This window comes from Peromyscus eremicus, chromosome 17, assembly GCF_949786415.1.
Source record: "Peromyscus eremicus chromosome 17, PerEre_H2_v1, whole genome shotgun sequence".
Classification (NCBI taxonomy): Eukaryota; Metazoa; Chordata; class Mammalia; order Rodentia; family Cricetidae; genus Peromyscus; species Peromyscus eremicus.
This window is the reverse complement of record NC_081433.1, coordinates 30,972,712-30,999,494: the sequence shown is the minus strand read 5'-3', so window position 1 is coordinate 30,999,494 and position 26,783 is coordinate 30,972,712. Positions and strand designations below refer to the sequence as shown.

The following is a 26,783-nucleotide window of genomic DNA, read 5'->3' as shown; positions in this document are numbered from 1 at the left end:
GATTGGTTTTATAATTATTTTAAAAATACACTTCAGGTTTCTCAGTATGACACTATAAGTATTCTCATTTCTTTTTGCCATAGATTGCCAATATAGAGAATGAGTATCAGTTCATTTATTATGTCAATTTATTATTTGCACAATAAAAATAAAAATTGAAAAGATAAAAAGTATAATATAAAGCTAATCACTTTTCTATCTTCATTAATAGTTCGAGTGATATAAAATAGTCTTATTTTGAGTCTTAGAATGATTTACTGCCTGGAGTTTAATGCCATAGCATAGCTCTCACATATACTGCACGTTTGTAACAGCTAAGTTGAAATGTTAACCATTTCCATATGCATGGGTTGATGAGATGAATTACAGAAATTTGGTTATCACCCTGAAATCTTTCTTATTTTCAGGTTTATTAATTAACTTAATTAATGAGATACTCTTTCATTTTTCAGTTGCTTGTAATAATAAAAAAAACAACTCTTTTCTAAAAATATGTCTGGAAGACAAAATTCTGTATTGAACATATCTGCATGAGGCCGAATAAGTTCTCTAGTATACTTTTACCAGATTCCTGTTTAGATGACTAAATATTTTAGGACAGACTCTGATGAGTTCCCAATCCAGTTTTCCCCTTCTGTGATGGTCATTCTTGGTTGTCAACTTGACACGCTGGGCAAGAGGGACCTTAATTGAGGCTTGTCTCCACTTGACTGGCCTATCCACATGCCTGTGGCATTTCCTTGATTGCTAATTGGTGGAGGATTGCCCAGCCAGCTGTGAGTCTGGTGATGCCACACCTAGGTAGGGGGTCCTGGGTTGTATGAAGAAGCTAGCTGAGCAGAAGCTGAAGCATGCTGTGAGCAGCAGTGTTCTTCTCTGGTCTCAGCTTCTGTTTCTACTTCCAGGTTCCTGATTTAGGTTTCTGCCTTGAGTCCCTGCTTCAACTTCCCTAGATGGTGGCTTGTAACCGGTCAGCCAAAGAAACCCTTTCCTCCCTAAAGTTGCTGCGGATCCTGTTGTTTATCACAACAGAAATTGAGGTAGGAAATTCATGGCTTGTTTTTGTTGTTGTTATAGCTGTAGGCAAGATAGTTGCTATCTTTTTGTTGTGAAATGTGAAATATCTTCTACAGGCTCAAGTGTCTGGACACTTGGTACCCAGCTGGTAGGACTGTTTGTGGAGATTAGAGAACCTTTAGGAGGTACATCCTCAATGAAGGAACTGACTCAATTGTTTAGTTAACAGCCGAGCATGTCTCCAGCCCCCTCTCTGCTGGTCTGTGCTTTCTGGATAGCCACTTCACTGTAAGCACCCACTACCATTGCAGTCACAATTTCCTGCTGCCTTGACTACTTCACCAAGAGGGATAGAATCCCTTCAACCCTGAACCCAAGTAAGTCCTTCTTCCATTAAGTTGCTTCATGTCAGGTTTTCAGTTCCAGGGCAAGTAATACAATGTACAGTGTGGCTGAAGTTTTCCTGGTCCTGCCTACCTCCCACAGCCCTGTGGCCTCTTAGACCCACGTAAACACACAGAGGCTTATATTAATTAAAACTACTTGGCCATTAGCTCAGGCTAACTATTGACTAGCTCTTACATTTAAATTAACCCATAATTCTTATTTATGTTTAGCCACGTGGCTTGGTAGCTTTTCTCAGTTCTGCCTTCACATCTTGCTTTCTCTGTGTCTGCTGGCAACTCCTGACTCAGGCTTCCTCTTCCTAGAATTCTCCTCTCTGCTTATCCTGCTTATACTATACTTCCTGCTTGGCTACTGGCCAATCAGCATTTTATTTATCAACCAAATCAGATCAACACACATTCACAGCATACAGAAAGACATCTCCAGCAGTACAGTTTCCAGTCTGTTGCAGAACTAGGGAGAAGGCATTATTAGTAAAAATCCTGCAAGGCTCTGTTCTTAAGCTGTTTAATTCAGTGATTGTTTGGGAGAATCAGAAGATTTTGAGTTCAGAGAGTTAGTTTTTGTAGTTTATTATATTTTTTGTCTGGTGTTTTCTTTGCCATTATGTGTAGAAAGATACATCCTACAAGGCCCAGAGATGAGCTAACCTGGAGTCTGCCTGAGAGCCTAGCAACAGGCACTGTCAGAGGTCCTGATCATGCCTGGCCAGTGAGGGGTGACCACACAATGTCATGGATTGGGACACAGCCTGGGTGCTGGGAGGAGGGTATGTAAGGCTCTTCCCACTGCTGAATAAATGAGTCTTCTGTTGGCCCTTCACCTGACTCCTGGTGTCTGTGTTGTTGACACCTGTGCCTTCTCACCCCCCACCCCAAGGGAGCCATTAAGACCCAGCACCAATTATGGGGATCATTTTACATTGGTATGCTATACAACATGGCTTTACTTTCCCATTTTTCCACTTGGATATGGCACAGGTGCATAATTGCTTTGATTGTGACTAGCACCTCTACTGGTGGAAAATTCTTCCCCAAAACTTTCAAAAACTTCAATCACTAACCAGTATGCTGAAGCACTTAGGACCTGTGTAGATGTCTAGGTAGATGTGACAGGTAGATGACGAGAGCCACTTAAAGAAGGTGGGGTTTATTTCAGTCCACAGTTTGAAGGTATAGTCCACCATGATGGCTAAGACATGGGCAGTAGGACACAAAACATTTGTTCACTCTACATCCACAGCCAGGAAATAGAGATGGACAGATGCCAAGTGTCCAGCTCACTGTCTCCTTTTTATTCAATCTGAGACCCTACCCCATGGAATGTACTACTAACATTTAAGGTAGGTCTTCTACCTCAATTAGCACAATCTATAAGTCCCTCGTGGACATGCTCCAAATTGGTTTTCAAGTTGTTTCTTAATGAAATCAAATTGACAAGGAAAATAACACACAATGTTTCGCTCCTATTTATTTCATGTTTAAGATGCCAGGATAAAGTTCTAGAGTCATGTTTGTTCTTAGATTGTCTTGTTTAATGTTGAGTTGTCTGATGCTAGGACAGTAAAGGTTTTGGGAATCTTAGACAATGTACTTGTGTGTCCTTCTAATATAATCATTTGTTTTTCTAAATCATTATATGTTTTCAAGGATATAGAAGGTACTCTATGCTGCAAGACAATGGACACATTCTTGCTGTAACTCTGGCCACTTGTTCCCTAAGATTTCTTGACTGATGATTTCTATTGCAACATTGACATTATCAGCTCAGCCACTATAGTGTTCTTACCATAGTCAATGATCATGATTGAACATCAGATCTTTTCTGTAGAACTAAGCCCTTTCCAGCTATAGTTATCAGCATATGAGATTAATTGGTATTTAAATGTAAAAGATTACAATATAGTAGCTCGGTTACCCTTTACCATCAAGAGGAAACAGAAGAATAAAACCACATGAATGAGATATCAAGTCTCTGATGACTTCATAATCTAATTTAGCCTGTTACATTTTTATGGTAAATTAACAGGGACAAATACACATTTGTTTTATCATAACCTCTTTTCCATATTCAATTAGAACATGGAGGAATTCGATCCACATCTCTTATCAATGGGCAAGCTTCATAGTTTTCTTTGCTGTTAGCTCTCTTGACAAAACTTTTTGTTTAACTGTCAATTTGAATCTGTTGCTCAACACTAGTTCCCAATTGCTGTCTTGGCAAGACCAATATGTTTTTATATTCAAAAGCTAGTTGCCGGGCGGTGGTGGCGCACGCCTTTAATCCCAGCACTCGGGAGGCAGAGCCAGGCGGATCTCTGTGAGTTGGAGGCCAGCCTGGGCTACCAAGTGAGTCCCAGGAAAGGTGCAAAGCTACACAGAGAAACCCTGTCTTGAAAAAACCAAAAAAAAAAAAAAGAAGCTAGTTGTGCATTTAATTATCCTTGCAGATACTATTCATCAATATAACTTTATTTATGAAAGTGTCAAGTATCTTGGAAGTAAATCTATTCAGAACACTCTGGAACTTGTAAGTAATGCAAGTACCTCTAGGAATACTTTTTCCTTTTTTTTTTTTCCTTTTTAGTCAAATAGCTCCCCTGATGGTGAACATTTTTTTTTTCTATTTACCTGTGATACTGTTCCTGCTAATTACATATCCCTAAGTAGCTACAATTACACTGTCTGTAAGGAAGAACTCATAGTTCATTTTTCATAATAGAAAGAGATACTACTTTAAAATTGAATTATTAGGGTTATTCCAATTTCTTCCCCGTTCCTTAAAATAATAGCAACAGATAAGAGAGCTTATCTACATAGTCCAGTCTGGATGTGAACTTGCTGTTGAAAGTACCAAAAGCTGGCCTAGAAGTCATAAAGTTCTCACCTCAGCATCCGGTATGCTGTCAGTGTGTGTCACCATGCCTGGCTTCAATGCAACTATTATCATATTTATTACTTTAATGATTTTCAAGTCTTCTAGAACTTTAGGCAACATTTCCCACCATGAAAATGTTAAAATTGACTGGAAAATAAGAACTTAAAATTATGATATTTTTGCATTGTAGTATCATAATGAACTGAATTAACTTATAGCATATTCAAGAGATATCAGAAGACATATATCAAGAGATAATAATATCAAGAGATAATATATTAACACTATTTAGATACTGCTAAATATATTGAATTTATAACACCAAATGATTATCTTTTATATCAAACTCAGCATTCTAACTGAAATCTGGATTTCATATGGAAGAGTAGAATAGTTTTTAAAAGAATGGCTTGTCAATAATGTCTACTTTAGAAAATGAAATATGCTTTTATTTTCAAAATATTCTGAAAGATAATATTGCTTTGCACTAAGAGTAAGTAAAGTTTCCAAATCTGATAACCCTGAAAAGTAGATTCCTCAATATAATCATTAAGGTAATGAGATTAAACATAGATTTATCAGCATATATATTAATCACATGTATTTTGACTATTCATTTTCAAAGACAATTGTCACTGTTAATATTATGGTTTGTAGGTAGACAAGAATAAGTTTGGTGACTTGAAATATACTAGAAAAATAAGGTTTTTATAAGTATTAATAGAAAATGGACGTTGAACTTATGTCAAACAAATTATCACTCTTCTAATAGCTAAATATCAATTTAAACTAATTTATTTCGTGAAATATTCCATCTTATGTATAAACTATAACACATTTAATTTAAGTTAGACAATGTTGATGCATTTTCAGTGGAATTTAGGGTATTTTTACATAGATACTTTTGCTTCTGTAAACACTGCTGCTGACTTAACACCTTGCCCCATTCTGATACTGTATTTCAATACACACATAAGAACTGCTTATCTCATTCACTACTGAAAAAAGCTCCTGTTCTTACATTTCACAATATATAGAAAACAATGGGATTTAACATTTCAAAAATTAAGAATTTGTTGCCTGTCATTTCATGTTGTTTGGAAGGTGAAAACAAATGAAAAAAGATGGTTGTACTGTGTTTGAAGATTCAATATGATGATTCTATTCTCATCTACTAACAAATATATATATAGTGTATAAATATTATATGTATTTATTATACAATATACATATATGTATTCAAAGGCTACTGTTGCATTTAATTATCCCTGCATTTATTTATTCCTATTCATCAATATATTTAAATTAAGAAACTCTTAAGTATTCAGAACACTCTGGAACTTGTAAGTGAAAAAAGTACCTCAAGGAATGCTTTTTCCTTCTTTCCTCTTTCAATCAAATGGGGCCTTATAGCTCCCCTGATGATGAACAATTTTTTGCTTTATTGGCAATATATATATATATATACATATATACATATATATGTATATTTTTGAGAGTCTTGCTCTAACATGTATATAATACATACTCACTAGTAATACATTACATATTATATAATATATATAGTGCATGTAATGTATAATATGATACACAATATATTATATGACATGCACACTATATTATATAATACATATTATATAGCATATGATTGATGTAACATATAATATATTGCCAGTGAATATATTATTATAATATATATTGTGTAATATATAACATGTAATGTATTACCAATGAGTATATATAAATGTTAAAGCAAAATTGTTTTGCTTTTATATGTATACATACATATTTATATACATATACACACATACATATATACACACACACGTATATATGTATATGTATACATACATGTACACATACATGTATATGTGTATGTGTGTGTGTGTGTGTATAGTTTTGCTTTAGCACAATACCAAACAGTCCACAGACTCTACGCTATATTGAAAGTATAGATATCTTTGTACAAGTAATGGCAGAGATGGGGACTAGAAACACACAGTAATTTTTATTGGTTTTCATATATTAGGTTTAGAAAGTTTGCAAAATATAAGTTCATGTGAAAACATTGCTAAGAGACTCCCATGGCCTTATACTAGGTCTATGCAAGTAGATAAACGTTTTAGTAATCTTTCACATATAAATTACTAAATTAACACCTGTGCATTTTTCCTTCTTTTTTTATTTTTTTATTTTTATTTATTTTTTATTTTTTGGTTTTTCGAGACAGGGTTTCTCTGTGTAGCTTTGCGCCTTTCCTGGAACTCACTTGGTAGCCCAGGCTGGCCTCCAACTCACAGAGATCCGCCTGGCTCTGCCTCCCGAGTGCTGGGATTAAAGGCGTGCGCCACCAACGCCCGGCTTTCCTTCTTTTTTTAATTAAAAAAATTTTAAATTTATTTTACATACCAGCCACAGTTTTCCCTCCCCCACCTCCCATACCCTCCCCCTCTTCCTTTCTACTCCCTTCCCCACCACATCCATCCATCCCTCAGAAAAGAGCAGTCCTCCTATGGGAGTCAACAAAGCATGGCATATCAAGTTGAGGCAGGACCAAGCTCCTCCCTCCAACACCAAGGCTGAGTGAAGCATCCCACCATAGGGAATAGGTTCCAAAAAGCCAGCTCATGTACCAGGGACAGATCCTGGTCTCACTGCTAGGGACTCCACAAACAGACCAGACTACACAACTGTCACCCATATGCAGAGGGCCTAGGTTGGTCCCAGGCAGGCTCCCTAGATGTCGGTCTAGAGTCCGTGAGCTCCCACGAGCTTGGGTCAGAGTAGCTGTACATTTTGTCATCCTGGAAATCACAAACACTCCCATGTCAATACAGGAACAGGTACAATTTCTCACATTATGACTGTGATTAAAGCTTAAGATCATTTGAGCTTCTATCTGGGCTTAGCTAAACTACTTACTTATATTGTTCTACTAATACATACTACTTGTTACTAGAGGTGACAATCTTGGTAAGATAATATCACTATGTGATGTCAGTGTGATGATAATAGGAGAAGGAGAAGCATCCCTCAAACCTTGCTGTTGGATATTTCTATGAGAGCTGCATGTGCTTCACCTGTGGAATCCAATGAACATATATTTTCCTTAAAACTATTAAATACTCTAGTCATAGTTGTTCAAGGAGATGTTCTTTATGGCTTCACTCTCAATACTACATTTTCAGATCCAAACCTCACTTTCAGCCAGGTGACCTCACATTTGTCCTACAGCCTAAATTTCCAAATAACAAAAGCCAGTTTCATGGGCTATCAAATATATACTCAAAAAAATGACTGCCTTGGAATACAGATAAACATTAATTAAAATTCCTTTGTAATTTGAAAATTTCCATATGCTAGCTACTTAGGCTTATCACCTTTGGCAAAATGAATGAAAAATAGTATCATTTTACAATTTTATAGAAAGAATTAAGGACCCTAGAATAGATGTGTCTTAAGTGTGACTTCCCTTTTGCTTTCTTCATATTAGCAGATGAAAATAATAAACATGAATTTCCCAAGCCAGAAATAATGACAGATAATGGTGCATGAAGGTTTATTTTACTCACCCCTTTTACTCATTTTCTTATTCTTTTATCAAATTAAGGACATAATACAAATCTGGCATGCCATTTTAAGTGAAGTAAATGCAACTATATAGATAGAAAGGGGAACATTCTCTTGATAGACTATGAATTAAGTTGTTGCCTAGGCAGTGTCAGATTTGGATTTAGAAAACAACAGTTTGAAAAACTCAAGTATAATCCTTGGGGGGAACTCAGTGGTATAGTATAGACACAGCTGCTTGAGCTATCATTCATGTCAGGTGGGAAATGATGTGGAAGAAGGAGGGTAAACAAGTCTTCAATAGCTCATATCTTAGAGACAGAATATAGTGATGGAAATGACACCTATGAGTGTTAATGAAACGCCAGGACATCTTTATTGTGGAAACACTCTAGCAAGGAAATGGAATTCAGTGTCACAGTTGTGCTATCAAAAGGTAATTTTCAAAGCAGTCAGCAAATCATATACTTCAATTTTGTTCTCAAATGTTGGAGATGTGAGCACTGGTCAGCATACAAGACTGTCAAAAGCAATTCTCCCCAGAACGTACTGGCATAGGTTGATCAACCTTCTCAAAAAGCTCACTTAAGCACGAACCCTTTACTTTTGACCTCACTAGTTAATACTCATTGTAAATAGTCAGTATGGTGGAACTCAGAAGAAAACATATTATTAAAAGACTATGTACTATACTGCCTTTCACAAACAATATAGATGCTTTCATCAGTATTAGTGTTTTAAAACTTTCTGTTTATTTCTTTGCAGTTAGGAATGAATGATGTGCTCATTCCTGATGTCACTGATATCATTTTTAGGTCACCGAAGATTTTTTAAACTTCATTGTGTACCATACTTTTTCTTTGGGGCCACTAACCAGCTCCTAAATCATGACACAGAGACTTATTATTAATTTTGAATCCTCAGCCTTAGCTTAGCTCTTTTCTGGCTAGCTCTTTTAACTTAAATTAACCTGTTTATCTTATCTATCTTTTGCCTCAGGGCTTTTTAGTTTTCTTTCCTTATGTACATCTTACTTTTGCTGTTTCTCCTAATGAAAGACCCCCTAAAGGCAGTCTTCCCTCAGGAGAGACCCTCGCCCAAGGAACACACCGAAACCACGAATCAGATGCAAACAGCAAGAGGCTTTATTCAGGAACACGGGTACCCGGGGCGACACAGTCTCTCAAGAAGCTCAAGAGACTGACGCGCCCACGGGCTGGAGCAGAGGGTTTTTATAGGGTCGGGGCAGCCGAAGCTCGGGTACAGAAGCAAGAAGCCCGGTTACAGGGTTTTGATTGGATGATGCAAATGAGGCCAGGTTCTGATTGGATGATTCGAATGAGGCCAGGTTCAAACCCAGGTCAGCTCGTGGTTTCTCCCCGAGCTCGCCACGCCTAGCTCCTGTCTAGGGTACAGGGTGTTCTTCTGACCTTTTAGTTCCTCGCTCTGGGGCCAGGTGGCTAACCACAAATGTTCTGTTTATTCCATGCCCGTTAACTGAACTCCTCAGTGCCTCTCAGGCTTTCTTCAAAAACAGCTGAGCTAAGCTATGTTAGGCGGGGAGGCTGGGGGTCTTTCACTGATTGGCTGGCTAGCATTGCCTGGCTTCTGGTCCCAGACATCTCCCTAGTTCTCTCCTCCTCCTTCTTTTCTTGTTCCTCCTTTCTCGAGCCTAGATTCTTTTCTGATTTATGATCTATGCCTTCCAACCCCACCTATCCTTTATTAGCCATTCAGCTCTTAATTAGACCAATCAGGTGCCTTAGGCAGGCAAGGAAAAATAGCTTTTCATAATTAAACAAATGCAACATAAATAAAAGTAACATGCCTTTACATAGTTAAAGTAATATTCTGCAGCATAAACAAATGTAACACATCTTTGCCTTGTTAAAATAATATTCCACAACATCATTGTTTTATTTTAATTGGGGAAATATTTTCTCTCTAAACACCAATGTCTCAGACCTAATTTTCTTGTATTTCAGTCATTAATGCCAGGAGCTGTCACTTAAATTATGGATACAAGTTATATATAAAAGGGAGATGTTTTAAGTAAAAAATTTGGAAGCACTAGAATTTATTGGATATGGAATAAATATGAACACAGTGATATGCAAATAATATATGATTTGTAGGTTGACTTCAGAGAAAAAGGCCTAGATGATTTCTGTAGTTTCTCTCGTGAAAGCTAGGATCATAAATAATATAGGTTTGTTTTTAGTTTCACAACAAGCTTTGGCAATTCAATAGAACAATGATCAGAGCAGGCTGCAAGTATAGACTTAAAACTTTCTCTATATTTCCCTAAGTTCTCTAAGAAGTTAAACTATGCCTGGCTTATATTTTTTCATTTTTCAAATGCACATCAATACTTATTTACTATTTTATTTTCTAATGATTCAAAGAAATCCTGTTATTCTCAGTTTTAAGTGTTTATCTATATCTGTATCTAGTCCTTATCATTGCTGAATATAAGAAGACATGATTTGACCCTTGGTGTGCTTCTGATATGCAAGGCTATCCTCTCAGGAGTCGAAACACAGGATACTTAGATGGTCAGCCCTTTATTGATTCACAATATCCCCTCCCCATTGCTCCTTGGCCCAATTTAATACATTATTGTATTTATATTGATTTTATCATAACTTGTTATGAACATAATGGATTCTTCAGTTTTTCTGTTATTTTTATTTATCTTACTTTTACAAAACTATAGGCCTCATTATGACATTTTCAAGCATGTAGTCTTTTACTTTGCATGAGCAAATAAATACTTATTTTTATTGTCCATCTTTATCACATTACACTCTACTGTTTTTTATCTTTATTTTTAAAAGAAAACACATTCTGATATTTAAAAATACAACAATTCTAGATGTTCAGGGAGTCCAATTAGATGCTGTAATCCGTGCACGCATTGTGTGATATTTAAATAGGTTGAAAGTGTTCTTCTCAGTAATTATTTCCCTGTGGAGACATCATTCACTTATCCTTCCTTCCATCTGTCTGAAATGTATAGTGCACTATTGTTATCTGTAGTCATCCTGTTATGCCATAGCACACAGAAACTTCCTATTACTTTCTAAGTCTAATTTATTACCCATTGATTAATCTCTCCAGTCCTCCTTCACTAATCCTTTCTGTAGCTTCTGGTAACCTCCATTGTACTCTTAGCTTCTGTAGACTTTTATAGCTCCTAAGGTACTTGTATTCTTGTGCCTGAGTTATTTTATTTAACAAAATAACCTCAAGTTCCATCCATATTGTTGTCAATGGTAACATGTTATTTTATTTTTAATGGCTCAAGTATTCCTTAGTGTATATGTCCACATTTTCTTTATTCATTAATCAATCAATGTACCCCGTAATGTTTTCATTTATTGTATTTTTTGAGTGTATGGTATATGTGTATGATGTTCATGAGGGAGGTTGTGGGTACTTGTGTAGAGATCAGAGGATACCCCTAGATGTTGGCCCTCACCATCTGCCCTTTTAAGATGGTCTCTTGCTAACTGCTATATATGAAAGTCTAGCTGGCCAGAGAACAATGATTCTCCTACATCTGCCCCTCATCTCCAGCTTTGAGTGTGCTGATAGTACTGATACTTGCTTACTGCATTTAGCTTCTTCGTGGGTTCTGGGGATTGAGCTAGGTGGTCCTTTGTGCTCCATAAGTGACTTCCTCCTGAATCATCTCATAGCTCACCTGTTTTTACTTTTTATTATTCTAGATATATATGGAGATGTAGATAACTCTTTGTTTATATATATCTCCTTTGGATATATACCTAGGAGTGCCCAAATTTACAATCTTATCTGTATTAGATAGGTTTTTCAGTGCTATGATCAAATAGCCATGAAAAGCAATTTAAGGGAGAAAAAAGTTTATTTTAGCTCATTGTTTCAGAAGGTTGTTGTGTGACACTATTCCTTGGAAGACATGAATATTAATTTACACAATGGAATGTTATTTAGCTGTTAAGAAAAAAAATGAAATTATTAAATTGCAAGAATGGGATTGAGCTAGAAATAATTATTCTGAATAAGGTAACCCAGCCCTGGAAAGATAAACATTTCATTTTTTTTCTTAAAAGTAGAAGTTAGGCTTTAAGCTTAGAATATATGGGTAATATTCACAAAGGTGAGGCAGTGAACAAGTGACCAGGTGGGTGGAAGTGATTGTCTAAGTAAGGGGAATAGATTGTAGTGTTATAAACTGATAAAGTGGAAATTAGCATAGGTCAGTTAAATGGTGTGTGGGATGGGAGTACAGAGTAAAGAAGTGAATATAGGGAGGGTGGCCTTTTAAAATGCCACCTGGAGACCTACTGCCATAGAAGCTTTCTAAAGTTTGTACATATGTAAAAGGAGTTTAAATTGAGTTACTAGATAATGGAGAAAGTGATGCCCCAACTAGATATCTTTGCTACCAAATAAAATCCTCATGACCAGCAACACATTATATCCTTTTGTGTTGTTATCCAAATGAGTCCCACAGTTCCTCAAATACTGCTTATCCTCTAAAACATGATGGTAAGACCTTATTGTTGATGATATGACATGCTTAAATCATTGAATTGTGAGAACTGGAACTCTACTGGAAGAGTCACTCCTCCTGACTAGCATTCATAGTACTTTAAGTTGCTATGCATGTTACCAGGGTAGAAAAGTAATCATTGATCTTACTTAGCGAAGAACTCTGAAAGCTACAATAGCTGCCTATTGGCAACCAACCACTTTTTTGAAAACCAATCACTTTTTGAGTGGCTTTTTAAGGCCTGTTCCATGAGTTGAAACCTTACCTGATACTGTTAATGCAGCAAAGAATCCGAGACTAGATAAGTTGTGTGCCTTAGCGGAAAGGGGGAAAACTACTACTACTGTTAGGCTAAATAAATATAGTAATAAAATGACTTCTAATAATATGTTGCCATACCTATAGATCACTCAGTCATTATCAGAGAAACATCTTACAGTGGGTGGGAACTAACACAGAGACCCACACTAGAAAATGAGCAGAGAGTGAGCCACATTGGAGCACTCAGTCCTAAATAATATGTTTTCTTCACACTCCTCTCCTTAAGGTTCAGGGATCCATGTGGATGAGAGGTAGAAATGTTGTGTGAGCCAGAGGTGTTTGATGGCCTCAAGGAAAGAGCATTTTCCTTATACAACAGAGTTGATGCATTTATTAAGTTTCAGATACTGTGACAGCACAATCCAAAATCTGCACAAACTCAAGACACAAAAATCTCAGCATGGAGAAAGAAAAATAGGCAGAAGGTCTCACCCCAAGCCAAGAAGCTATTAATAATTTATGTATTGTTTTGTCCGTAACTAAGTGTAAAGGAAAATAAGGCCAAATTCACATTTTCATTGTTGCTGAAATATTGTCATTACTTGTCACAGGTTCTGTTATTTTCCTCATTTCCTTAGTCAAAATAATCAAGGTATAATCAAAGAAGCAGAATCCTATGGACATATAAGGAACATATTATGAGAATTTGACTTATGTATTTGTGGGTGTTAGTTGAAGTTTATATAAATCACTCTGTTGTCTTGTGTTTGGTGTTGAATTGCAGAACCCAGAGAGCAGACAGACAGGGAGATGAAGCTAAACAGTCAGAGCAGCTACAAGATGGAACACATAAGAACAAACTTAAGTTCTGTCTTTTCTCTGCTTCCAGGACTTCAACTTTAACGATGAGAATAGCATCTACAAGGGCAAGGTGTTCTTTGTCACTGAAATAAAGAAGTACCAGCCCATGAACATCTCCTAGGAGCCACAGGAGCTATATATCTGCTGCAGTGATGGTAGTGGTAAGGAACTGTCCCTCACAGTCCTGGTGAACCAGTATAACTGATAGTGATAAAGTAGGAACCAGCTCCTGCACAAATATCTCTTGTGCGCTGAATTAATGCAGAATTATACAGGAAGAAAATCTTGGAAAACAACTTGCTTTTAGTTGCTGACTACGGAAATTTATAAGTGCATTTGATATAAAGTTACAACTACACATTATATAAGAGTTGCAACTGTGTTCTCCATTATTGCCAATATTTACTTTGGCTCAACCTTTTCTTAAAATACATTTTGATAATCTGTTTAGTGCAAAATTATGTCTGTTTGTAACTCTTGGTGTTATATTGGTGTGATTTTAATACATTGTAGAGTATTAGTTAAAATGTGTCACATTTGTTTATGCTGTGGTATATTTGTTTAATGATGCAAAGATGTGTTGCATTCTTTTATGTTGCATTTGTTTAACTCTGTGAAGCTGTGTTACTTTGCCTGCCTAAAATAGTTGATTGGTTCAATGAAGAGCTGCATGGCTAATAGCGAGGCAGGAGAAAGGATAGGCAGGGCTGGCAAGCAGAAAAAATAAAAAGGAGGAGAAATCTGGGAGGAGGGGATCAAGGAGCAAGAAAAGAATGGGCCAGCCACTCAGCCATACAGCCAGCCACAGAATAAGAAGGGAAGAAAATATATACAGAAATAGAAAAGAGTAAAATCCCAGAGGCAAATGACAGACAGGATAATTTAAGTTAAGAAAAGCTGGCAAGAAACAAGCCAAGATAAGGCTAGGCATTTATAAGCAAGAAAAAGTCTCTGTGTGTGATTATATGGGTGCTGGGTGGCGGGAACCCCGAAAGAGCAAAGAGTTAAGAACAAAATAGTAAAAAAATAACTGACAACATTAAAGTGCTCATTAACCATTTGTCTTATTTCTCTGGAAATGCCTGTTTATATTCTTCACCCTTCTTGTTAAGTAGTTCCTTGTTTAATGTTTTGAAGAAGATATACATCATTATTTTTAATCTTTTGTAGGTAACTGTTAGGAATTTGGTCTTTGTGATATATCAATGCATGGATTATTTAGAACTGTACTTCTCAATCTTTCTAAGGCTATGACCTTTTAATACATAGTTCATCATGTTGTGGTGACCCCCCCATCAATAAAATTATTTTTGTTGCTACTTCATAACCATAGATTTGCTACTGTTTTGATTGTAATGTAAATATCTGATATTTCTGATGGTCTTAGGTGATTCCTGTGAAACGGTTGGTCTACCTCAGAGGGGTTGATATCCAAATGTCAAGAAGCACTGATTTTGAAGGCTGTAACTTAACTTCCAAACACTGAGGATGTTCTAAGGAATTTGTTAGTTATTTCCAACTTAATTTCTGTTTGATAACAGAATATATTCTGTGTAAATTCAACCTGTTGAAAAATGCTGGGGTTTGCCTTGTGACTTAGATTATGATTGCTTCTAGTAAAGTGCCATGTGCATTTAACAATACTATATATTTGGGGATAGTGAGATGGATCAGCAGATTAAAACCACTTTCTGATTTACCACTTTGGGCAGATACTCATAGTACTCTTAATCCTATTGCAAAGACACTGGCTCATATTTGTTCATTTCTGCTATAGCCAGAAATTGAAAATAGCCTAGATATTCATCAGTAGAAGAGTGGATAAATAAAATTTGGTACATTTGCACAAAGAAATATTACCCAGCATTAAAAAAAATCATAAAATTTGTAGGTAAATAGATGGAGCTAGAAAAAAATCATTCTGAGTAAGATAACTCAGACATCAAAACCATATATTGAATGTATTCACATAAATGTGGGTGTTAGCTGTTAAGTCTTTAATAGGCATTATACAATTCATATAACTAGAGGTTAGGTTTAGAGTAAAGGATTGGGGTGGGGAGAGAAGAATCTCCTGATAAAGGGGAAATAGAATATACAGTTATGAATACATGAAGGGTCTGGAATGAGAGGATTAAACAGGGAGGGCAAGGGAGAGAATATAGGGAGGGACAGCTAAAACTAAGGACCATTTGAGGGTTAATATGGAAACTTAATACAGCAGAAACTTCTTAAAATACATACATACATGAAAGAAATTCAAATGGAATCATGAAACAATAGGTGACAAAAAGCCCCAACTTGACATCTGTTGCCACCAAATGAAACTTTCAGTGCCACAAAAGGGGTACATCTAATTTGTTGTTGGGCAAAGGGTCACCATGGAAACCCCCTAACAACAAAGAGTATTAACAAGGCTACTGGTTGCTCTCCACAAACTGATGGTAAGACCTTATTATAAAGACAATACATATACAACTCACAGAACACAAAGAAGTTGAGCTGGTACCTATCTAGAGTGTTCACCCCTATAGACCAGTGTTCATGGTACTGGAAAGTACTCTGTACACTACCAAAGGAGAAAGGTAAATACCAATCCTGCTACAAACCCTTTGATCTATGGTGGTGACCTCCTGAAGAAAGCACTAATGCAACAGTGGAACAAATGTTGTGGGAGTAACCAACTACTGTCTTATTGGATTTAAGGACCACTCCTTGAGATGTAACCCATCCCATTGGCCTAAGGGAAAAGCAAATACTACTGTGTTGGGGAAATGTCTTTCTATATGCTGTGAATATATGTTGTTCCCATTGGTTAATAAATAAGCTGCTTTGGCAAGGCAGCTTAGAGGCAGGCAGGAAATCCAAGGAGAGAGACAGGAAAGAGAAAGGCAGAGTCTGGGGAGACGCTAGCTACCACTGAACGAACAGCAACATGCCAGCAGACCGATAAAGCCATGGAACATGTGGCAAAACATAGATAAATAGAAATGGGTTGAGTTATAAGAGCTAGGTAGCAAGAAGCCTGCCGTAGGCCATATAGTTTGTAAATAATATAAGCCTCTGTGTGTTTACTAGGGTCCGAGAGGCTTTGGGACTGTGGGTGAGAGAAATTTGTCTGGACCACAGGGGGCCAAACAGGACCAGAGAATCCTTTTGACTACACTACTGTTCTGCTAAAGGAACATATCAATAAAATGACTTCTACTGACATCTTGATATACTTGTAGAGCAGTGTCTTGCTAAGCCATTATCAGAGAAGATTCCTCCTGCGCTGGACAGGAACCAATGCAGAGACACAGAACTAGACAATGTGCAAAGAGTGAGGGACCTTGAAACATTCAGTCCTAAATGGGATGTCTCCATACAATCCTTCCCCTCAGGGACCAGGGAAGTCTGCAGAAGAGAAGGCAGAAAGATTGCAATAGTCAGTGGAGATAGAAAATACCAAGCCTTCTAGACACAATGCAACTGATACCTGTGTGAACTCATAGAGACTAGCAGCATGTACAGGGTCTGCAAAAGTCTAAGCCAGGTGGGGTCCTAACACTGAGAGGGGAAGTGGACACAAACCCTCATCCCAACTCAGAAGCTATCTCCAATTGATACACACAGAAGAAAAAATAATTTTCTCTAAGGAAGTACTACTGGGTATACAAACCACACCAAGGGCAGGCCCCATGCTCAGCAGTAGATGGCCAACTGAGTGGTATTTTTGGAGATACTCTCTCTAATAATGGTTTGTTTGGACATTTTTTTTTATCTTACAAGCCTTTTTCTTATATATTTTGGTTTCTGATCTTGTGCTCTTATGGTATTTCTGTGTGTAAGAATGTGTTTCTGTGCATTTGTATGTATTTCTCAGCCTCTTTTTTGTTATTTGTTTTGTCCTGTTTTCGTTTATTTTTTTATTACATTTTATTTTATTTTATATGCCTGTTTATTTTCTAATGAGAGATAAAAAGATAGGGTGTAGAATTGGGTCAGTGTGGAGGTGTAGCAGATCTGGAAAAAGTTGGGGGAGGTTAAACCATTTAATATATTGCATGACAAAAAGCTGTTTTCTATAAAAATGGAAAACAAAAAGCAAAAGGACTAGCATCTTCATAACATTGAGTCCCTCTGTTCTAGAGCAAGGTACATAGCTTTTCTTCAGTTATTATAAGTTTTTTTTTCATTCTGATCATACATAGATTTGGGAATAAATATTTAATTTTAAAAAATAAAATAAACTTGCTGCTCTTGCAAGGAATATGAGTTTGGTTTGCAGCACTCTTGTTTGGTGGTTCACAATTGCCTGCAACTTCAGCTTCAGGGGATCAGATGCCTTCCTTTGACTCAGAAGGAACCTACATGCCATTTGTACACACACACAAACACACACACACACACACACACACCTGAATAATAGGAAATAAATATTTTGAAGCCCAATATTTGTAAAAGTGTCATATTCTGTGTGGTTGGGTCAATTTTATTGTCAAGGCACACACACACACAACACACACCCCCCCCCCCCACACACACACGTGTATATATACACATACTGTTTTATCTGTCCTTTAAAAGTCACTGGGTTGTGAATGCTAAAACTCTCCCAGTACATTTTTAGATTACTTATTTTTCATTTTAGTTTCAAGTATTTAATATATGTATTTTAAGTTTTTATTATTTATTACACATACATTTTATATTGAAAGATCTCCTGGTAGATGAATCCATGTACCCCTTCTGTTTCACTATTCTTTCATCACATCTCACCTAGTACTTAGGTTTAGTTTCAATGATGTGTGAGTGTGTGTGTGTGTGTGTGTGTGTGTGTGTGTGTGTGTGTTTGTGTGTGTGTGTGTGTGCACATACCAGAAGTGAGCACTGGATATCTTCCTTGATACAAAACAAATAACCAGAAGATATCAACCAGTAAATATCTTCCTTTATTACTCTTCACTATTTATTTATTTAGAAATATGTCTGTAACACAAATCTTAAAAGGTCTTATTAATTAAAACAAACAAACAAACAAACAAAACAACCCAGAGCCAGATATTGGGGTTAAAATCTGGGAGATCAGAGGAATAGGCAAAGCCACAGCACAGCTAGCCTCCCCTCACCAACTCTGCAGCTTCCAAAAAGAGACCTACTTTCTGTATACCCATGCCTATATGCCTTTCTGTTCTGCCAGGAACATCACTTCCCCTTTCTGCCCAGCCCTGTCACTTCCTGTCTGTCTGGACAGGCCTCCAGACCTCTATGATTAGTGCTGAGATTAAAGGCATGTACTACCACGCCTGGCTTTGTTCCCAGTGTGGCCTTGAACTCACAGAGATCGTGATGAATTCTGCCTCCCAAATGCTAGGATTAAATGTGTGTGCTACCACTGCCTGACCTCTATGTTTACTATAGTGGCTGGCCTTTTCCTCGGATCCTCAGATAAACTTTATTGGGGTGTACAGATAAAATATCACCACATAGGTCTCTCATTAAATCTGGAGCTCATCAGTTGGCTAGAATGGTTGGACAGCAAACCCTAGGTATCTTGTTTTCGTCTCCTATTGTGAGGATTGCAGGCATGGCCCACCACATCTTTTTCTGTGGGTGTTCGGGATTCAAACTCAAGTCCTCATGCCGCTGCAGCATGCAATTGACCCACTGTGTTTCTCTTAAGCCTCTGATTTTAGGACTTACATATAGAAGTTCTAGAACATTATTTTATGCCTTGTTATATTTTATAGTAATTTTTGTTTGTTAATATTTGTTATACCTCCTTGTTCTCAACATATTATTGGTATTTTTCATCTCTAGATGTAACAATTCCTGTATCTAATGTGCTATCTGTTCTCCTTATTCTTTGTAATTTACTTTATATCTTTACTGATTGGGGACTTTTCCCTTTTAAAGTGACTGATGTATGTTTTATTTCACTTTGATTCTAGTTTTAAGTTTATAAAATGGAAATCCTAAATCATTTCAACTGAAGATTCTTCTCCTAGACATTCGCTTTCACTTATTCTACTTGACGTTGGAAGAGCTACACTTGTTATGGTCTTTGGATTTTGCTTTTTATTTCTTACATTTATTTAATACTTTATTAGCTTAGCGATACACATAAAATTGTTTTTAGTAATGAGATGATCTTTCATAAGCCCTCATATGCCGTGTTCTGAGGTTGTTTTAACTTATGGTAGATTTTCACTAATAGAAAATTTAATTTTTGTGAAATAAATCTACAAATATTTTAACTGACAGTGTCCTCATTTGCTTAATGCATAAGATATTCTTGACCATATATTTTTAATTTTGCCATCTTATTTATGAACAGATTTAGATTTTTATTGAATCTCACATCTGCCTTTTCTACTTCTGAGCTCTTGGGTAACTTATATACTTACATAGTCAACTTTTTCTATTCTTACTCTGAAATAGGCCATAATAATTCTAAAACATAAAAATATTACCAACAGTCACGATGTTAGTAAATATAGCTGATGAATTTCGTGCTATTCTAAAGTAGTGTGTAATTTTCTTGACAGAAGTCTTTGTTGCTTCAGGATGAATTTTACAAGCTACTATCTCTGCCACCAAAACATCTCTTGTTTCATTAGTAAACAGAACTGCTTAAAATACCATAGTGCCACAGTTCATAGGATTAATCAGTGTCAATTCTTTTCTCAATGTTGTCTTCTCATTGACCTTCAGTAAGTGGCATTATTTTCATTGTTTTAACTAATTTTCAGTGCTAACTACTTATAATCTGAAGACAATTCCAGCTGTCCTGATTAGTTTTCTGTTTTTACGTATCAATTCACAGTATTCACAATTATAAGTCAAAGCTTGTTTATCTTCCGCTGTGTCCTTTTTGAGAGTGAGTTTTACCATCATTTGAAATGATCCATTATTTTATTGTAGAAAATTAGATTTTCTGTTTAAACATCAGGATTTTATAAAAAATTCTTCACTGTGATAACAATGAAGTTATTATGAAAACCAATTTAGTAATCCATATCTCTTTGTTTTCTCATGATAGTGGTTCAAATTAAGATACCTATTAAAGTTTGTGTTTAGTCCTATAATTAGAAACAGGAAGGAACAGATGGCTTCCTCCTTAAAATTCTGCTTTGTGAAGGAAACTACCTGTACTGAAGGACCTTAACTGTAACATTTCAGCACTTTTAGATCTTAAAAAGCTATTGCATTTTACAATCTTGGTAACAGCTTCTGCCAAAAGAATGTGATTAATTGGAGAAAGTGTAACAACGTTGGAATGTTTTTACATGCTGGTGTCACCAAAATAAACTACTGAAAAACAAAACAAAACAGTGAAGAGTTATAAAATCCCCTGAGGTAAAATGAGAGGTATAACAATAGTCCCTCAAAATTTAAAACAACGTCACAGAGAGGTTAAGTGTATCAGCAAGGTCTACAATCTGGTTGAACTCAATTTGGTTTGCTATATATTCAAGTGAACTAGAGGTTAGTTATATTAACATTAATCTAATTAATATAGTAACCCTCAAAATCAGACATCACCACGACCATTTTTAAAATAAAAGACAAACTGTAATGTTAAGTAGTTTTCTCAAGGTTATGCACTAGGAAGCAAAAGGCACAAAACATAGGTGCTTGGAGTTAATGGAAAGCCCTGGGTTTAGTTTGGGTCTACTCTGTCTGCCTAGGGTGGGACACCAATTTGTAAAGGGTGAGTTCCTGGGTTCTGCTATGGACTGAGAATTGCATTGACATATGTTACGTTGAATAGGTGGACATTTTCCGTGAGTAATTTTGACAAACATCCATTGTATAGAGGGTGTGCGAAGTGCAGTAAATATGGCAATAAATAGAAGGGGAAATCAAACCTTCACACAGACCTGGGCCCACGAGTGCCAGGCTCACGTTGCTAGACATGAGATTAGTTTTCTTATCAGAAAGAAAACAACACATTTTCACATTGTCCTTCCTTTTCAAAAATACCTTGGCAAGTTTTCTCATTATATAGTCCATAATATTCTGTAAATATGTTCAGATTTTATAAACAACACATGTTTACCCAACATGCTTGAGAAGGAAAGAAGCATAACCAATTATTTAATTATATCATAAAACCATTTTTAGGCTCAAAACTTCCTCCTATAAATTAAGATAATCCTGAAATGCATTTTACAGTCTTTTAGCACCATATTTCAAAGAAATGGGAGATTGCTAAATCTAACTGTGGAAAAAACTTACAACATAAACAAGCATAAAGAGGAAAATGCTTTGCTACAGTGTAACAATGCTATTTTCCACTCTAAATGCTGTTGGGTATTTCACCAATATTTATATGTTTATAATTGCAGTATTTTAAAATTCATCACATAAAAAGTTAATGGTCTTATTGTATAAGTTTGCATCATCAGCATTTCATTTCCCTAATTGCAGTTATTAAAATTTATAAAGCTGTGAGAAAGAGCTATTTGTGAACACACCTTGGTCCCCGGTGCTGGATTTCTAAGTGATAGCTTTGCTGGGGTGGAGCACATTCAGCCTAATGAATCTAAGAACACCACACTAATTTTTAAAATGAGAAAGAAAACACATAGTGCCCTCCCAAGCTTGTGTACTAGGAAGCAGGAGACACGAAGAATGGGTTCTTGTAGTTGATGGAAAGGCCTCACTGCGGTTTCGGTCTCCAATCTGACTGCAGAATGAAGCATTGCACAGTGATTGGCTGATGCTGTCAGATATTCTTTCTTTTTTTTTTTAATTTATTTATTTATTTTTCTATTATCAGCTTGATACAGTATAAATTCTTATCTTAATAGTGAAATGTTTCATTGAGGCTTGCCCAGTAATTGAGTAAAACCAAAATTTAATATAAGCCACAGTCATCCTAGGGTCCCCCCGCTATATATATATATATATATATATATATATATATATATATATATATATATATATATATATATCCTCCATGGTTCTGTGGGTTGCAGTCTGATTGTTCTTTGTTTGTATCTAGTATTCACTTATGAGTGAGTACATACCATGTTTGTCCTTCTGGGTTTAGGTTACCTCACTCAGGATGACAGCATGAAATTTGCAGGCAAATGGATGGAGCTGTCAGATATTCTTAATTTTGCCATCAAACGCCATCACAAGCAACATTTGAGAGATTTATGGCCATGTTTTCTGCTTACATTGAGCTTAAAGATCTTTTGACAAGTTGATGTTTTTGGCAGAACGATACCTGTTTCATATATTAACTTTTAAAGTTATTTTTTAGTCAGATTAAATCATTCCAAAATCTTAATTAGCCATTTTTTTTCTCTATGATGATTTAGCTATGAATCTGCAGGCTCTGGACTATGGCATGGGAGTATTTTCAAGGTAAGCTTCTGGACATAGCGAGTAGCTATGCAGAGGATGAGTCAGAGGGGACCTGAAAATCCATGGACTCTCCTGGAGAGTCAGGTTGACACTGTGCAGCAAGCGTAAGCTACATGGATTCAGATGTTTTTCCTTTTAGTATTTGTGTAAATTCGGCCTTTTGTGTCAGTTTTCTCATAGGATGCTTCAGTGACTGGCCAGCTGTGTGGCATTTTGTAATTTACTTTTGTTTATATTATCTATTTAGTGAGACAGCACTTTCCTAGTTTCCTTCAGTAACTTGTACATGGTATTGATTGGCTTATTCAGTATTGATATAGGTAGTTAGTGTGTAACTTAGTTCACTCAACGCTAATATAAGAAATTTCCTAGCACTGGGAAATTTAAAGTGGTTGGAAATAGACTTGGTGCATAGTTCCGGAGGCCAGGAAGCATAGGGTCAAGACAGCATATCTTGTGGGTTTTTTTTTTTTTTCTCCTCACTGGCTACTTGGAAGGGGAGGAGGGAGGAAGATTGAGTTAGGAGAAGTTTCTCCGGAAGCAGACTCTGGAAACCAGCATGGAGGTACAGATGTAGTTTACTGTGTATGTTCACTGGCATATATGCATACATTATCCAATCAGCTAAGAATATACCAAGTTACTGTCCAATGAGTCCAAATGAGAAGCAACCCGCTTTATGTGAGGGTGTAGGGGGGCAATATGTCCTGGCAGGCGTGTTTACAGACAAAGGGCAGGAAGCAGGCAACGCCCTCAGCTTTGGTGCCAAATTAGAAGGTCTCCAGTAGCTGGGACTCCATTAGGAGACATCTAGTGTTCCAGAGACTCAGGTCTGCTCAAACAGCTGCAGAAGGTGTTGGCGCTTCTCACATTCCCTGTCTTTTAGTGTCACCACCTGAAGAGAGACTGACCTCTCATTATCTGCTGAAGAACTTGGCAGCATCGAACATGGCGGAAGGCGTCTGTTAGGGTTTGTAAGTGAAAGTTCCCCACTGGTTCATGCAGATTCTGGCACTTTTGGAATGTTGTAGAAATTTTAATACCTGGGGTCTCATTCAAGGAAATAGGTCACTGGTGGGTAGGCCTTTAAAGATTTTCAGCTGGGCCTTAGTTCTGGGCCAACTTCTCTGTTTCCTGATTGGCTAAGATGTAAGTGAGCAGTATCATCGTGTTCCTGCAGCTATGGTAACAAGCCTCCAGGATAGATTGTTCTATCTCAGACCATGAGCCAAAAAATTCCTTCCTCCATAAGTGTTTTTTTTTAAGTTATTTTAACAGCAATGAGAAAAAAATAATAAATATAGCATCAAATGTGTAAGAGAAAGTACAACAAACCAGTCAACAAACAGAAACACCAAGCTACAAAATAACAACACAAGCACACAAAAAAACAAGGAGTTTGTTTGGTATTGTCCAGTTTCCTGAGCATAGGGCCTGCCCTGAGTGTGGTTAATAGACTCAGTGCCAGTCCTTTGGAGAAAACTGATTTTTCCCTCTCTCAGAAAGTAGCAATTGCAAATAGCTTCTTGGTTAGGGGTAAGACTGTACAATGTACATAGAGTGAGAGACCTTGGAGCACTCAGCCTTAAATTAGATGTCTGTATCAGACCCTTCCCTTCAGGACTCAGGGATCCATGTGGAAGGGGAGGCAGAAAGATTATAAGAGCAGGGCCCAAATACATATGAATTCACAGAGACTGTGAAAACATCAGTTTTACATTTTTTCACTCACATCTACATTAAGTGGGACTGTGTCAATTCTTCCCTTAATCGTCAAGTGATTCTGAGTCTTCAGGGTGTCTCCCAGAAACTCATGAATGACTCATTTAGATGAAAATGAATGATTCATCAATATATTAACATAGGATATTAAGAGGTTAAACTTAATGGTGTCATAAATATACCTGCTCCATTCTTTCCATTTTCTTGCTAACTAAATCAGCTATCAAAAGAGGAAATTATTAGAAATCCATTCTCTCTGATTCTATAAGTTATGATCATCTATTCTATTTTTTTTTTTTTTGGTTAATTTGTCTAAAAGAAATTTGCAGTTGATTTTTTAACAGTGCCTTTATCTCCAGTATTTGTAAATAGCCTGTTGTTCCCTTTCATGGATGCTATTTTGCCATAATCGTTTGTCTTCAGAAATGACGCTTGTAATTAAAAAAATATGTAGACTGCTTAGGGCTGGAGATGGCCCAGCAGTTAAAAATGCCTACTTCTCTTGTAGGGTTCATGAGCTGGGTTCTGAACCCTCATTTCAGTGCTTAGGGCTGGAGATGGCTCAGCAGTTAAAAATGCCTACTTCTCTTGTAGGGTTCATGAGCTGGGTTCTGAACCCTCATTTCGGTGGTTCACAGCCACTGTAACTCTAGCTCCAGGAGACCTACCGCCCCCTGCTGGCCTCCTAGTGCAGTGCACTCACGTGGTACGCAGACGTACAAATAGGCCATACACCCATGCACACAAAAATAAATAAATTAAAAATGCATTACTTTTTTTTTATTTAACAAAAATAAATACTGTTCTGGTGGAAGATCCACCTCAACTCCCCTCCCCCATCTCTTTCTCTAAACCTGACCCTTCAAAGCTAGCCAAACACAGCTCCTCCTCCAGAGAAGCTCAAGACTACTCCCACAGGGTATTTAAACTGCATCCCAGAAAACAGACGCATGGTTCTTCCAGTCTCTTGTCCCCATCTCCCCTCTGTGGGGCTGGGGAATCACCCGGAAATGCTTTACCCATTAAACTGGGCCTTTTCCTAATTTTGTCTGATTTGGATTGCTGCACTGGCAGAGAGTCTTTCAGGGTGCAAAAAACTTATCAAATACATTGAAAGTTTGAATCATTGGAAGTCTGCAAATTGCAATTGAAATACAACATTTACAATACCTTGTCTATACCATATTGGATATCAATTCCTGTCTAATTGGGGTTTCAGCTCTTTGTTCCCAGCTGCTTCTTAGCTGACAGCTGGGCACTCCTGGTGGGCTGTCAGATGCAGCACACCACCACGGATTCTTTGCTCTCAGAGCTCAAGGCTGTCACAAGCTCAGAATCTGGCACCCTCCATGTTCCATCAGGATCAATTGTTCAAACATATGAGCCAATTGGGGACATTTAATGTTTAAACCACCACATGGTAGGATTAGGCATGATTCTAAATTATAACATTATGTTCCCATTGACGATCTCAATTTACTTAATTTACTCCTCTATCCTGTGAATTCTATCTCAGAGAAAAGTGTTTGGCTTATTTGAGTATAGATAGCCCTTTGTTTGTAAGTTATCTTTGTTTAAAAACAATGACAACATCAACAACAGGGCTTTTCTGAGTCTCATTATTATCTTCTTTTCCATATCTCCTAGAAGTCCAAGAATTAAATAGGTAGATTCTTATTAATTATTCCCATTTAACTGTAAGGCAACCACAGTCCTATAAACCTCATTTTGATAGAATTGGGAATGTCTCTTCTCTACATGATAGGTTGACTTGCAGAACTCTGTAATTTTATTTTTATGATGAATTCATTTTAATATTGCAGTTATTTCTGCATATCAAATCCAATTACTTTTAGTTTTCTAGGACATTTTAATCAAGTTGCTGGTTGCAAATAAACTATATAACAAAATTCTGAAAGCCCTGCTATGGAGCTCTGATAAATAAACATTACTGTTACCTCTGAGAAGCTCAACCGAATATAATTCTTTCACAGTGATGAGCTCTGAGCCCTTGAGCTTATGAGACTAGTAAGAGTAATAAATGTTGAGGTGGCAGAGATGGCTCAGTGGTTAAAGACACATACTGTTCTTGCAGAGGACCCCACTTCAGTTTCCAGCATCATGTCAGGCAGCTCAGAGTTGATCTTTCTTCCAACATCCAAATATCTTT

General features: G+C 36.8%; 1 long non-coding RNA gene across 1 annotated transcript in view; it reads left to right on the top strand.

Moving 5' to 3' along the window:
* LOC131894354 (uncharacterized) overlaps positions 1 to 24,759 on the top strand; it is a 37,164-nt gene extending 12,405 nt beyond the window's left edge. Inside the window, exons 2-4 of the long non-coding RNA XR_009374896.1 lie at positions 906 to 1,040; positions 22,846 to 22,891; positions 23,778 to 24,759. This is a non-coding gene — a long non-coding RNA (uncharacterized LOC131894354). The remainder of the gene's footprint in view (positions 1 to 905; positions 1,041 to 22,845; positions 22,892 to 23,777) is intronic.
* Positions 24,760 to 26,783: the final 2,024 nt, after the last annotated feature.